Raw genomic sequence first — 12,990 nt, 5'->3', positions numbered from 1 at the left:
CCTGCCTCTTTGGAACACGTGGCTAATCCACCATATTTCTACTCTCTCTTGGAATCTCTTTCCTAGTTCTTCCTATCCTTGTAGAGTTCCTACTTTTTATTTGGCTGGCTTACAGTTCTATGACTTCTTTTCCCTTCTTAATCAAATAGAGAAAAATACATACTGTATTTTATCAATCGTAAGGTGCTATTGTCAGCTGTTCCATTATTTTATATACCTTTATATACCCTCCTTTATATAAGAAGAAAAAAACTATTTAAACTGTGGCACAATGCCTTAAAAATAGTCTTGCATGACTTAGGAATCAGCTAAACTAGCTTCTCATTACTCTGAAATTATTACAAGGGATTTGGCAATTTTTCCTTTCTTCGGTTGTATTTCTTGTTGAGTAATAAGAATTTTTTGTATGTATCTTAGTAACAGAGTATAACATAGTTTCGTCTGAAAGTGGATATCTCTCTTTCTCAGTTTCCATAAAGCACTTGGTTAGTACATTGAAAGTAAATATGGAAAATATGTTGCCATTCCTCTGAAGATGAAGCCTTTGCTAATAACAAAGGCACATTCCACTGCTCTGTTTCACTGCCTTTCTGTGTACACAACACCTCATTTCAATGACAAAATTACAGTAGAAACTTTTTAAAGACATTTCAAATAGTGGTTAAATTCAACCTGTAAAATTCCAGCAGTGCAGTGCACTTTACACAACTCAAGTGAAAACATTATAAACAGCTCTGATCAAGTATGAACACACAGGTCTTCATCAATAAAAGCCATCCATTGTAGAAGCCCAATTTTAGAGATGATAAAATGGGAAAAAAAAAAATTAGAATCAATAAATATTTATATAGTTATTAACTGTCATACATTTAATACAAAGAGTAGGATATCCACAAATGTCAATATTTCCCTGTTTATTAAAAATACATTTAGAGTTCCCTGGTGGCCTAGTAATTAAGGATTTGGCATTGTCACTGCTATAGCTTGGGTCAATGCTATCAACACAGGTTCAGTCCCTGGCCCAGCAACTTTCACATGTCCCAGGCATGGCCAAAAAAATAATAATAATACATTTTAAAAATTAAGCATATTCTTTAGTATTTGCATATTTAGGTCTTGATTTCCTTTTATGCAATGTATGTACATTTTTTCTTTTTAAAGTGCCATTACAGCCTCATGAATTTTTATTTCAATTAGCTATAATGATCTTTTTTTAAGTTCAAATTGGCACAAATTAACCAGGACAAACTTTAAGCTGATTCCACTGTCCTTTCAACATTAACCCTGACTATTAAAAAACATCCTTGCTATCTGAAAACATTAAGATATACTAAGTCTATTTTGATTTTTCTCACTATTGTAGGACATGGAATTTGTTACTTGTAATGGTCACTAGAATTGAAGACCAAAATCTGGACACACACTCAGGCTACAAATTAGATCATTTGATGTCATCCTGGTGTAGCCAGGATGATAACTCTGCTAGGCCACCTTGATGAAAATCTGAAAAAGGTATTTTCCTTTCTTTTTTATTTAATGATTTTTTCTCCATTATAGCTTGTTTAGTATTTTTCTAGAAAACCTTCAGTTTGCAATAATATTCACTTTAACTATTATTTCAATCTAACTCTAAATCTCTCAAAATTCTTATCTAATACACATATTTTAATTTTTCTATACAACGTACCTACTTAAATGTTTAACCACTCACTTAACCATACTTTTGTCACCCTCTTTTATAATCTTTACTTTAACACATCAATCACTGATCCATAGAAGCTTTATTAACACTAAGTTTCTTCTAATAAATTTTATATGAACTTTCACCCTTCACATTCATGCTCATAGCGATATTATTCACAATAAACAAAAGGAGAAATCAAACCCAGTGTCTGTTGACACATGAATGAATAAACAAAATGTGGTATATACATGAAATTATACACACACACACACACACACACACACATATATTTGGTCTATTTAGGGCTGCACCCATGTCATATGGAGGTTCCCAGGTTAGGGGGTCAAATTGGAGCTACAGCTGCCAGCCTACACCACAGCCACAACAACGACAGATCCAAGCTGAGTCTGTGACCTACACCATAGCTCACAGTAACGCTGGATCCTTAACCCACTGAGCGAGGACAGGGGTCAAACCCACAGCCTCATGTTTCCTAGTCGGATTCGTTTCCGATGCACCACGACAGGAACTCCCATGAAATTATATATTATTCAAGCTTTAAAGGAAGGAAATTCTGACACATATTATAGCATAGCTGAATTTTGAGGACATAATGCTAAGTGAAATTAGGTAGTCACAAAAAGACAAGTACTGTATGATTCCACTGGTATGAGTTACCTGAATTAGTCAAATTCATAAAACTAGAAAGTAGAATGGTGGTTACCAGGGGCCAGGGATGGGGGAAATGAAGAGTTGTTCTTTAATGGATATAAGGTTATATTTTTGCAAAATAAAAAGTGTTGTGGAGATGGGTTACACAGCAATGTGAATGCACTTAACACTAAAGAACCACACACTTAAAAATAGTTGAGGTAGTAAATTTTATGTTAGGTGCACCTTACCACAAATAAGATGTTTTTAAAATTTGCACTTTCAACAGTAGGGTATGAGAGTACCTATTTCTCCTAAAATTACTTTTACAGTGGAAAGAAAAAACACTAGCTTTATTTTTCAAAGTTTAACAAAGTTTCCTGGAAGAAGTAACAATACTTAACATTATATAAAGTAGTTATTTTAGTAAATTTTGCAATGGAGAGTAAAAATGTCCTCTAAGAATGGGCTATTAGCCTGGAGATCCACGGATTTTAGATCTATCAATGGGTTGCAGAATCCAAAGACTGTATGCAAAATTGCCTGGGTGTTTGTGATTTTTTTTTTCCTTCTCTGGAGAGAAAATCTATAGCTTACATTAAATTCCCAAAAATCTATGTGACCCTAAAAGAAAATAAAAACTATCATTCCACAGAAATGAAAATCTTCAGGGAATTCCCATCATGGCTCAGCGGTAACGAACCTGACTAGGATCCATGAGAATGCGGGTTCAATCCCTGGCCTTGTTCAGTGGGTTAAGGATCCTCTGTTGCCATGAGCTGTGGTGTAGGTCACTGACTCCATTAGATCTTGCGTTGCTGTGGCTGTAGCATAGGCCAGCAGCTATTGCTCCAATTAGACCCCTAGCCTGGGAACTTCCATATGCTGTGGGTGTGGCCCTAAAAAGAAAAAAAAAAAAAAAGGATCTCAAAAGTACCAGAATTACAATTTGAAAATAACCTAAAATGCTATCGATATAGGGAAACTCTAACGATTTACCAGTAAATATAAAATTTGGCTTTTATATTCAAAAAATTAACTTCTCAAGTTGAACTCTCCTTAATAGCACTTTGTGGGCTTGCATCTGGGAGCAGTAGGAGAAAGCTTCTCAACCTTAGCTGGTCACCTGAACTATCTGCATCTCTACGCAGATATACAAATAGATGCCTGGGCTCCTCCACTGAAGATTCTAATCCAGTAGGTCTATAGTTGGCCCTGCTGTCTGTATTTTTCTTACATTTCAACAGGTGTTTCTTTTTTTTAAGCTTTTTTTTTTTTTTTTTTTTTTTTTTTTGGTCACACTCATGGCAGGTGGAAATCCTTAAGGCCAGGGATCGAACTTGCGCCACTACTGTGGCAATACCAGACCCTTAACCCAGTGCACTACATGGGAACTTCCAACAGTGTTTCTAACCCTTGGCTGGGGTTAAGTATTGTGGTTTGGGGAGTTCCCGTTGTAGCTCAGCAGGTTATGAATCAGACTAGTATCCATGAGGATACCAGTTAGATCCCTTGCCCTGCTCAGTGGGCTAAGGATCTGGCATCGCTGTGAGCTGCAGTGTAGGTTGCAGATGAGGCTCTGATCCAGTGTTGCTGTGGCTGTGGTGTAGGCCAGCAGCTATAGCTCTGATTCAACCCCTAGCCTGGAAACCACCATATGCTGTAGGTGCAGCCTTAAAAAAAGAAAGTATTGTGCTTTTAGACAGCCTAAATTTAAATCCCCACTCTCATGCTCACTAGCTGTGGACTCTGTTAGCATCAGATTGTTCATCTATAAAATGGGAGCATAATTATACCAGATTTCACCATGTCATTATGAAGATAAAATAAGTTAATTTCTTAATAAGTTTGCCAGATTTAGCAAATAAAACTATGACACATAGTTAAATATAAATTTTAGAAAAACAATGAATAATTTTTAGTATACCCATGCAATATGGGGAAATACTTATACTAAAGGATATTCATTGTTTAGCTGAAACTCAAATTTAACTGAATGTCCTATATTTTCCCCTAAATAGCCTGCATTTTATCTGACAACCCTATGTCTTAGGCATAGTAGGAACTCAATAAATATTAATAAAACCCATTAACAGTCCCAAACTCCAGCTTCTACATGATATATGAGCTCCCCAGTGTGAGGCAAGTTGTTTAGATAGACAGATAGATAAATAGGCAGATGGAGAGAAAGTAATTTTATGCTAAATTAATAGTGGGAGCTCACTCATGGCTCAGCAGTTTAAGGATCTGGCAGTGTCAGTGCTGTGGCTCTGATTATAACTGTGTCAAAGATTCAATCCCTGGCCCAGGAACTTCTGCAGCCAAAAAAAAAAGGCTAATTCCAGACCAAGGAAGCTGAAGATCTCACTTCTCTCCGCTGTGGTCTGATTAAGCTGCAGTAAGGATTGAAGAGATTTGAACATGAGGAGATATAACTTAGAGTGATGGAACAGCTTCCTTTATTTTTTTATGGCCACGCCATTGGCATTTGGACGTTCTCTAGCCAGATATGGAACCTGCGCCACAGCAGCAACCCAAGCTGCTGCAGTGACAATGCTGGATCTTAACACGACATGCCACAAGAGAACTCCTGGAACAGCTCCTGTTGAAGAACAGAAGACTAAGTGAAAGAATCACTTAGATTTCTTTTTTTATTAATGGCCACACCCACGTCATATGGAAGTTCCTGGGCCAGAGATAGACTCTGAGACACAGCCATGGCATAGGTCACGGCTGCGGAAATGCCAGATCCTTATCCCACTCCACCACAGAGGGAACTCCTCACTTAGATTTCTTGAGACTTGTACCAAAGTGACATTAGAACCAAGGTAGAAGAATAACTTAGAAGCAGCTGTTAAGGAAAAAAAAAAAAAAGCAGCTGTTAGGCCACGATGAGGAAAATTTTCAAGGGTTAGAGCAGTTTATAGATCCAGTAAGCTAAAGCCTAAAGAGTGGTGAGTTTCTTGCCAACTGAGTCTGAATGACTCCTATTAAATGTGTCATAGAGGTGATTTCTAAATTGAACGATTGTATATATGGCCCAGTTGTCTTCTCAAATGCCCAGAAGTGAGGTCAGGCAGGATTAGTGTTGATATTGTGGCTCTTACCCAATAGTGCCTCTCTATCCAGCGATTTCAAAGAATGATTGAAAATAACTGATGATGAAATATTGCATGTATCTCTAAACAGTGAGATGGCAATTAAATCTGAATTAATTAAGCCTCATTAGTAAATTGAATTTAAAATTAATTACAGACTTACTCTGTAAATATACAGGCTTTTGTGATGAAATTAGGGTGAGGAAGTAAGATGGGGTCTCAGCCAAGTGCCTAGTTTGACTTGGGAGAAATTTTTTAATGATTTAGAGAAATACAAAAGTAATACAAATTGAAACTGATTGATCCTAGGGTATTTCTTATGTGACTCTGGACCGGATATAACTCTCCCAAATAATTTTGATTTTGTGCAACTTAGCTTGCCTGAATTTTAAAATTCCTACGCTTAAGACTATCTTTATGGATCCCAATACATCACACTGAGACTATAAAATGTGGGCTACGTAAGTCATCCTAATAGTGTGCAAAGAAAAGAACCATGGCTTCCTGACAGTCTTATGATAAAGGTAAACTTAAATCATCGCTTACGCTGCATCATTGCATAAAACTCTTATGTATGAAGGTATCACTCAACTGAAATGCAACAACCCAGGATATGGGATGGCAAAAGAAACACCTGAGAGATTCACTGACACTTTAAATCATGTAATATAAATGAGGGATGCTGAGAAATAGCATCTTTGATGGGAAGGGAAAATGAAAACCCCCGCAATGTCTATTTCCGTCATGTTTTTCAAAGAAGCAATATGCTTATTTGTACATAATAGGGCTTTACTTTCTACTCATATTAGTTCTTATTTAATGAGGGGAAAAAGCTCTTGCCACATTGGCTTCTCTTTCTAGTCTCACACTTTAATACTAGTGGAGGAAAAGGGAGTCCATGAGCCCTTATTGCAAGCTGCGTCAAAGGTGTGCTATCTACTCAGAAGCTGGTAATTACACATTGTGGGATAGCTTTTGTTCCACTTTAGACATGCTCTATTTCTTTCTTTCTTTTTTTTTTTTTTTAATTTGTTTGTTTGGGGTTTTTGTTTGTTTGTTTTTTGGTTTTTTTTTTTTAGACTTGCTCTGTTTAAATAGTAGGAGTTCCCTGATGGCTCAGCAGGGTAAGGATCCAGCGTTGTCACTGTGGCAACTCAGGTTGCTGCTGTGGTATGGGTTTGATCCCTGGCCTGGTAACATCTACATGCTGAAGGCGTGGACAAAAATAATATTATCAACAAAATCTCAGGTTATTTGTTCACTGATACTAGTACAATGAAGACACAAAACCAAGAAACTCCTTATTCCATGCTTTCCACCTTGCAGAACCTTTCCAAGAGATTAGGCTCTGAAATTTCCAGAATTTGAATTTGCAAGATGACCCTTCCCTGTGATTGAAAACTTTTTGCCCAGCAAAGAGGACCAATGGATCTAGGGCTTTGCCCCACCCCCAACACAAACATACAGGAAGACCCACTGGCTGAGGGATCCTTCCAACTTCAGAAGGACTCTGGGTTTCAGATCTCAAAGCTCAGAAAGACTCACTACTCCTGGAGGTGTTTGCATTCAAAGTGACCCTGGCATGATTTTGTGGGCTAGCCTAGAAACTAATCTAAAATGTATACATGCCCATGATTAGTATAACACTACCTCTAAGAGAAATACTTCTGAGTAGGGAACAAGTTATCACAGATGTCCTTTTTAAAAACCAGTTCTTTCATTTCAAAAAATGAATTTGAGTACATGACTCTTTTCTGAGGAACTTTCTGGAATAGACAGGACTTTTTTTTTTTTTTTAATAATTCACATTACAGATTTCCAAAAAAGCTTGATTGTGATGCTAGCAGAGCCATGCTTTGTTCATTTTAATCTATTAAATAAAATCTTTAACCACAGAAACGTGCTGTATATGTTCTTTAAAATTGATTGAGAGGTAAATAGAAAAGACTTTTAAGTTGTAATCAGTAAAGATATAAAATAAGCAAACATATCTTTTTGTAGATTGGAGAATAAATTTATTAGGGTCAGATTTTTCTGATCATGCAGGGTTTTAAAGGCCATTTGTAATCATTTCTCATTTCCATCCTTTAGTCAATCAGACCTATTTCTGGTGCATCCTTGGATAATGGTCTAACTTCCCATTCCCATCACTGCCAATCTGACCACCGACTCTATCCAGCCCAGCTGTCTCACAACCTGCTAATTGAATAGTTATAATGGCCTTTTTTTATATCCTCTCCAAACCCACTCCAGCCCTCTACTTTGGTACATTCATTCTAGGATTTTTTTCATTGCTGTCTCAAATGTGCTAATTTTTATATGAAAATCATCTTACTCATCATAAGATGCCAGTAGTTTACACATTTTTTTTTGCAGTTGAAATGTTGGGGCTATGTTGATCCATTGGTATTTCTTAAATGGTGCCTCTGAGCAGAAAAATTTCATGCTTTAATTAATTGAGCTGACACATTAATAGCACATTAATTGAGCTTATGCATTTATATCACACATTAAATATGCACGTCAAATACATTTATAATGTATTTCCAGTTGGGCAGCCCACGTCCTTTGCATTTCATTTTTTTTTTTCTTCTGTACTTGTTTTCCCCTGGCCACTATAGAATATTGATAAATACTTTCTTTAGGTAAATGCCTGGACTTAAGCTACAATTAAGAGAAGAAAGACTATCTCCCCTATACAAGTTGCTTATGTAAACATGTATTGAACTGCTCCAGGCTAGGCATGCTTGAGGATACAAAAATGGGTACATTACATCTATTCTAGCCACAAGAAACTTTGTCGCTATGGCTCTCATGGCTTAGGGTTCTTAGGAGTCATGTGAGGGTGTTAATTGAAATGCGGATTCTGGAGTTCTCATCTCCCTTAAAAGTTTTGGGGGCCTAGGAATCTGCGTTTTAATAAACCTTCCCTGTGATTCCCGTGCAGGTAGTCCACTGGTAAAACTTTTAGGACAGCACATTAAATCCTATTGAATATTTAATATTTGGGCCTGTGCTGCTGGACTCTTTATCATGAAGTTGTTTTTTTAATACTATTTAAAGGAAAGTGTTATTTAACCAGTTCTCTTTTCATAAATGTTTTCCCTCTCATTTTTTTTTCCTTTTTTTTTTGGCTGCCCTGCAGCATATGGAGTTCCCGAGCCAGGGATCAGATTCAAACCATGGTTTCAACCTATGCCATTTGGGGCAACACCAGATCCTTTAACCCCCTGTGCTTGGCTGGGGATCAAACCTGTGTACTGGTATTTAGAGATGCTATTGATCCCATTGCACCAAAGCAGAAACTCCTCTCTGTCATGTTTAACTATAAAATCTTATCATAGCCAAGAACTGGAGTTCCCGTCGTGGCTCAGTAGTTAACGAATCTGACTAGGAGCCATGAGGTTGCAGGTTCGATCCCTGGCCTTGCTTAGTGGGTTAACGATCCAGCGTTGCCGTGAGCTGTGGTGTAGGTCGCAGACGCGGCTCGGATCCCGCGTCGCTGTGGCTCTTACATAGGCCAGTGGCTACAGCTCTGATTCGACCCCTAGCCTGGGAACCTCCATATGCCTTGGGAGCGGCCCTAGAAAAGGCAAAAAGACAAAAAAAAAAGTACTAGAAAAGATTTAAAGTACTAGAAAAGGCAAAAAGACAAAAAAAAAAAAAAGTTAAGCATAATAAGATTTAAAGTATGAGTATATTTGTCATGCATTGTCCCTTCCCCTTCCCCCCTTAAGCCATAAAATTAACACCTTATAACACTATTACAACAATGTTATTTTGTAAAAGTTCAGATTTCAAAATTTACTACTCTTTTTTTCTTCATAGATTTTTTTTTTCTTTTTTTTGCAAGTAGGGTCTCCTGCTTCCAGGAGGAAAAGAACATTTTGTTTTTCTAGTCCAACTAAAGACCCAAATTATGATTTGAGATGCAGATTCTAGCCATATGCCCTCTACTTTGAAAGAGTCTATAAAAACAAGCTCGAACAAAGCACAACATTAAATAATCTCACCAAGTAAGTTTTTAGAGCCCTATTCGCACAGGTAGAGCTTCGTATTTTTTTTTTTCCTGCTAATGCTGTAGTTTGATGAGGCAGATTTCCCCCACCCTTAACCCCAATCCCAGTCTTAAAACTTTCTATTCCAACTGTGGTGAAGTCTCTCTTAAAACCAGCCTGATAATGATCTCCAGACTACTGCCTTCCTTTCACACCTTTTTTTGTATTTCAGCTGCCAGCTGCTTGTCTTTTAGAGCTGATTAAAGGGATGCCCTGGCTCACCCCTCAGAGAGGAAATCCACTCCCCTCACCTTCCTTTCTACAACCTCTATCTATGCATCTGAGAAGGTACATATACATATATACATATGCATATAAATTGACAGTTAGTTGGCTCCCATATAGTGTATATATGATTACATATGTAATACTGGCATATATATGTCAATTTTTGAGACCATTTTAAAAAATCCTCCTGGATTTGATGTTTTCTTATAAGGAGACAACTGTCCACTTTACATTTAAATAAAATTAAATTGCCCCACCATGTCTCACTTAAAGCAGCTACACTGTCTTTGAGCTAATTGGGATCTCAGAGGAAACTCTTACAAGAACAATCATTTTTAGGTGTTTATCCATATGCTCAAACAAAACAAGATTTAAGAAGACAATAGCTTATGAAATAAACAGTTGTGAGGACTTCCCACTGTGGTGCAGTGGGTTAAGAATCCAACTGCAGCATCTCTACTGGCCGCAGAGGCACAGGTTCAATCCCTGGCCTGGCACAGTGGGTCAAAGGATCTGGCATTGTGGAGTAGGTCATAGCTGTGGCTCAGATTTGATCCCTGGCCCAGGAACGTCCAAATTTTAATGGATGCAACCATAAAAATAAATAAATAAAAACTGTTGATTATTCAGGAACAATATATTTAATTTCAGGAGCAAAGTATGAGGATATAGTTAATTATTGTCTCCTGAAAATGGTATATCTTTAACTACAGCTCTTGCTTAGGTACTGTTTTCCTCTTAGTGTCAGACATTATCTTGTTGGGAAAAGGGTGTTGGCATTATGAAGAGTGTTTCATGTCTTTATCGTTGAGGGCTGGAAGAATTTTACTAGTTCTGTCTCTACTGACTGCAAATATATAAAAATGCATCTCAGAGAAATTTGCTGCTGACTCCACTTGCCAGCCATAGACATTATGCATTTTGAACTGATTGAGGAAAGGGTGGGTTAGAAAAAGAGCAAAGAATGAGCAGAATAATGATTCACATAGTGGTTGCCAGGAACTTTGCCCTTCAATCCTCCTTCTTTTTTCTAATATTAAAAAAAACTTTTTTTCTCCTAATAGAAAATAACTACAATGTCTTTCACTTCTAATTTTTATTCAGATTTTATTCCACTGTTAACCACAAAAATTTAGTTTATTTCACAGTAAAGAATGTGGAACTTAAAATTGCATAATGAATAATAAACTGCTTCATATGCGTGGGAAAAAAAAATCACAGGGTTTCATGAGATCCCTTCATATCCACTTTTCTTCATTCAGCTTGTTTCTACAAGTATGGAAGACTGCAGATTGTACAGTCCACAACCTCTACAACTGTATGTGGCAGCCCTAATAGAAGAGGCTCATTTTCTTATACTTTCTGAGCATTGTATTTGCAGATTAACATTGATAGAAATGAAAGAAATACATTTCATCAGTGGAGAGCCCCAACCATGCCTACCATATACTGGCAATTAAACCATTTGCTTTTAGCACAAGAGAGAAAAAAGATCCAGACATGCCATGACCCGGCAATTGCTTTTTTTTTTTTCTTTTTAGGGCCGCACCCATGGCATATGGAGGTTCCAGGCTAGGGGTCAAATCGGAGCTACAGCTGCCGACCTACACCACAGCTCACGGCAACGCCAGAACCTTAACCCATGGATCGAGGCCAGGGATGGAACCCGCAACCTCATGGTTCCTAGTGAGATTTGTTTTTGCTGCACCATGATGGGAACTTCCAATTGCATTATTAAAGCAATAAATAAATAATAAAACCAAACAAAAAAATATATATATATATCATGGAGATATATTTGATGTCATAGAAGACATGAGGTTTTGGTTAGGTTTATAAAGTCCTTGTGGTATTGAGTCCACTCCTCCTAAAGTCAGCCTTTCATTTTCTTCTCACATTGGTATTTCTAAACATGGCTACTGGTCTCATGTACTTGGTTTATCTTAGCATATGGTTGAGCTCACAGATTTCTTTCTTTTATCAAATGTGCGGTTACCAATACTGTACAAGTTTATACCTGAGCAGAATGTGTTAAAGAGCAAATTTAAACAAGATTTCTCGTAGCGATTTTAATTGGCTTTACTATTAACCAAGGAAAATTGGCAGACTTTACATCTTAATCATTCCAGAAATTCTGTAACTAAAAACTAAAAAGTGGAGTTCCCATTGTGGTGCAGTGGAAATGAATCCGACTAGGAACCACGAGGACGCAGGTTCGATCCCTGGCCTCACTCAGTGGGTTAAGGATCTGGTGCTGCTGTGAGCTGTGGTGTAGGTTGCAGACATGGCTCGGATCCGTGTTGCTGTGGCTGTGGCGTAGGCCGGCATCTATAGCTCCGATTGGACCCCTAGCCTGGGAACTTCCATAGGGTGTGGCCGGCATCTATAGCTCTGATTGGACCCCTAGCCTGGGAACTTCCATAGGGTGTGGCGCTAAAAAAAGCAATAAATAAATAAATAAAATTAAAAGTGCATGTGTTAAAGCATATTGATCCATTAAGCAACTAATTCCAAAAATGAGAATAACAGCATGGAAACATAATCAAGTAACAAATGACATCCTGCATTATAATCCTCTCTTTTGTGAACAAGCTCAAGACCCATCCTATGAATGGCTAGAACAGCAGCCATCAAGATGTTGGAAATTGAAATGTGTCCCTTAATATTATCTCAAACTCTCTCTAACCTTGGGCCATGAGTCCTTCAAGTCCAGTGTTACTGATTTCTTTTGTTACCAAGAGCTCTTCAGAGTCAAAATGCCCTTTGGAGGATTGCCACTTGTGCAATGAAAATAATAATAATAATAATAATAATAATAATAATAAATGTTTGTACATGTACTTAGAGCAAGAATTCTCAAGATGTATTCTGGGGTAAAAAGGATCCCTTGGACAGATTAGATTGGGAAATGGGGAATCAAAATCAACTCATTTATGTGCTTCTGAAAGCTTTGAAGATGCTAATGTACATTGGGGATCTTTGGAGGAGATTCTGATCCAATCGGAGCTATAGCTGCCGGCCTACGCCACAGCCACAGCAACTGGGGATCTGAGCCACGTCTGCAACCTACACCACAGCTCACAGCAGCACCGGATTCTTAACCACCAAATGAGGCCAGGGATCGAACAGCAGTCCTCACATTTATAATACAGTCAGCAGTCCTCACATTTATAATACCAAAGGAGCTGAGATTTGTGAGACCCCCTCAGGGAAATGTGTTGGCCACGCTGGATGAACCCTTCCTACATCGAGGTAGAAACACTGCTAATAG

Source organism: Sus scrofa, chromosome 15 (assembly GCF_000003025.6).
Source record: "Sus scrofa isolate TJ Tabasco breed Duroc chromosome 15, Sscrofa11.1, whole genome shotgun sequence".
Taxonomy (NCBI): domain Eukaryota; kingdom Metazoa; phylum Chordata; class Mammalia; order Artiodactyla; family Suidae; genus Sus; species Sus scrofa.
The sequence above is the reverse complement of the archived record's forward strand: the minus strand, read 5'-3'. Positions refer to the sequence as shown.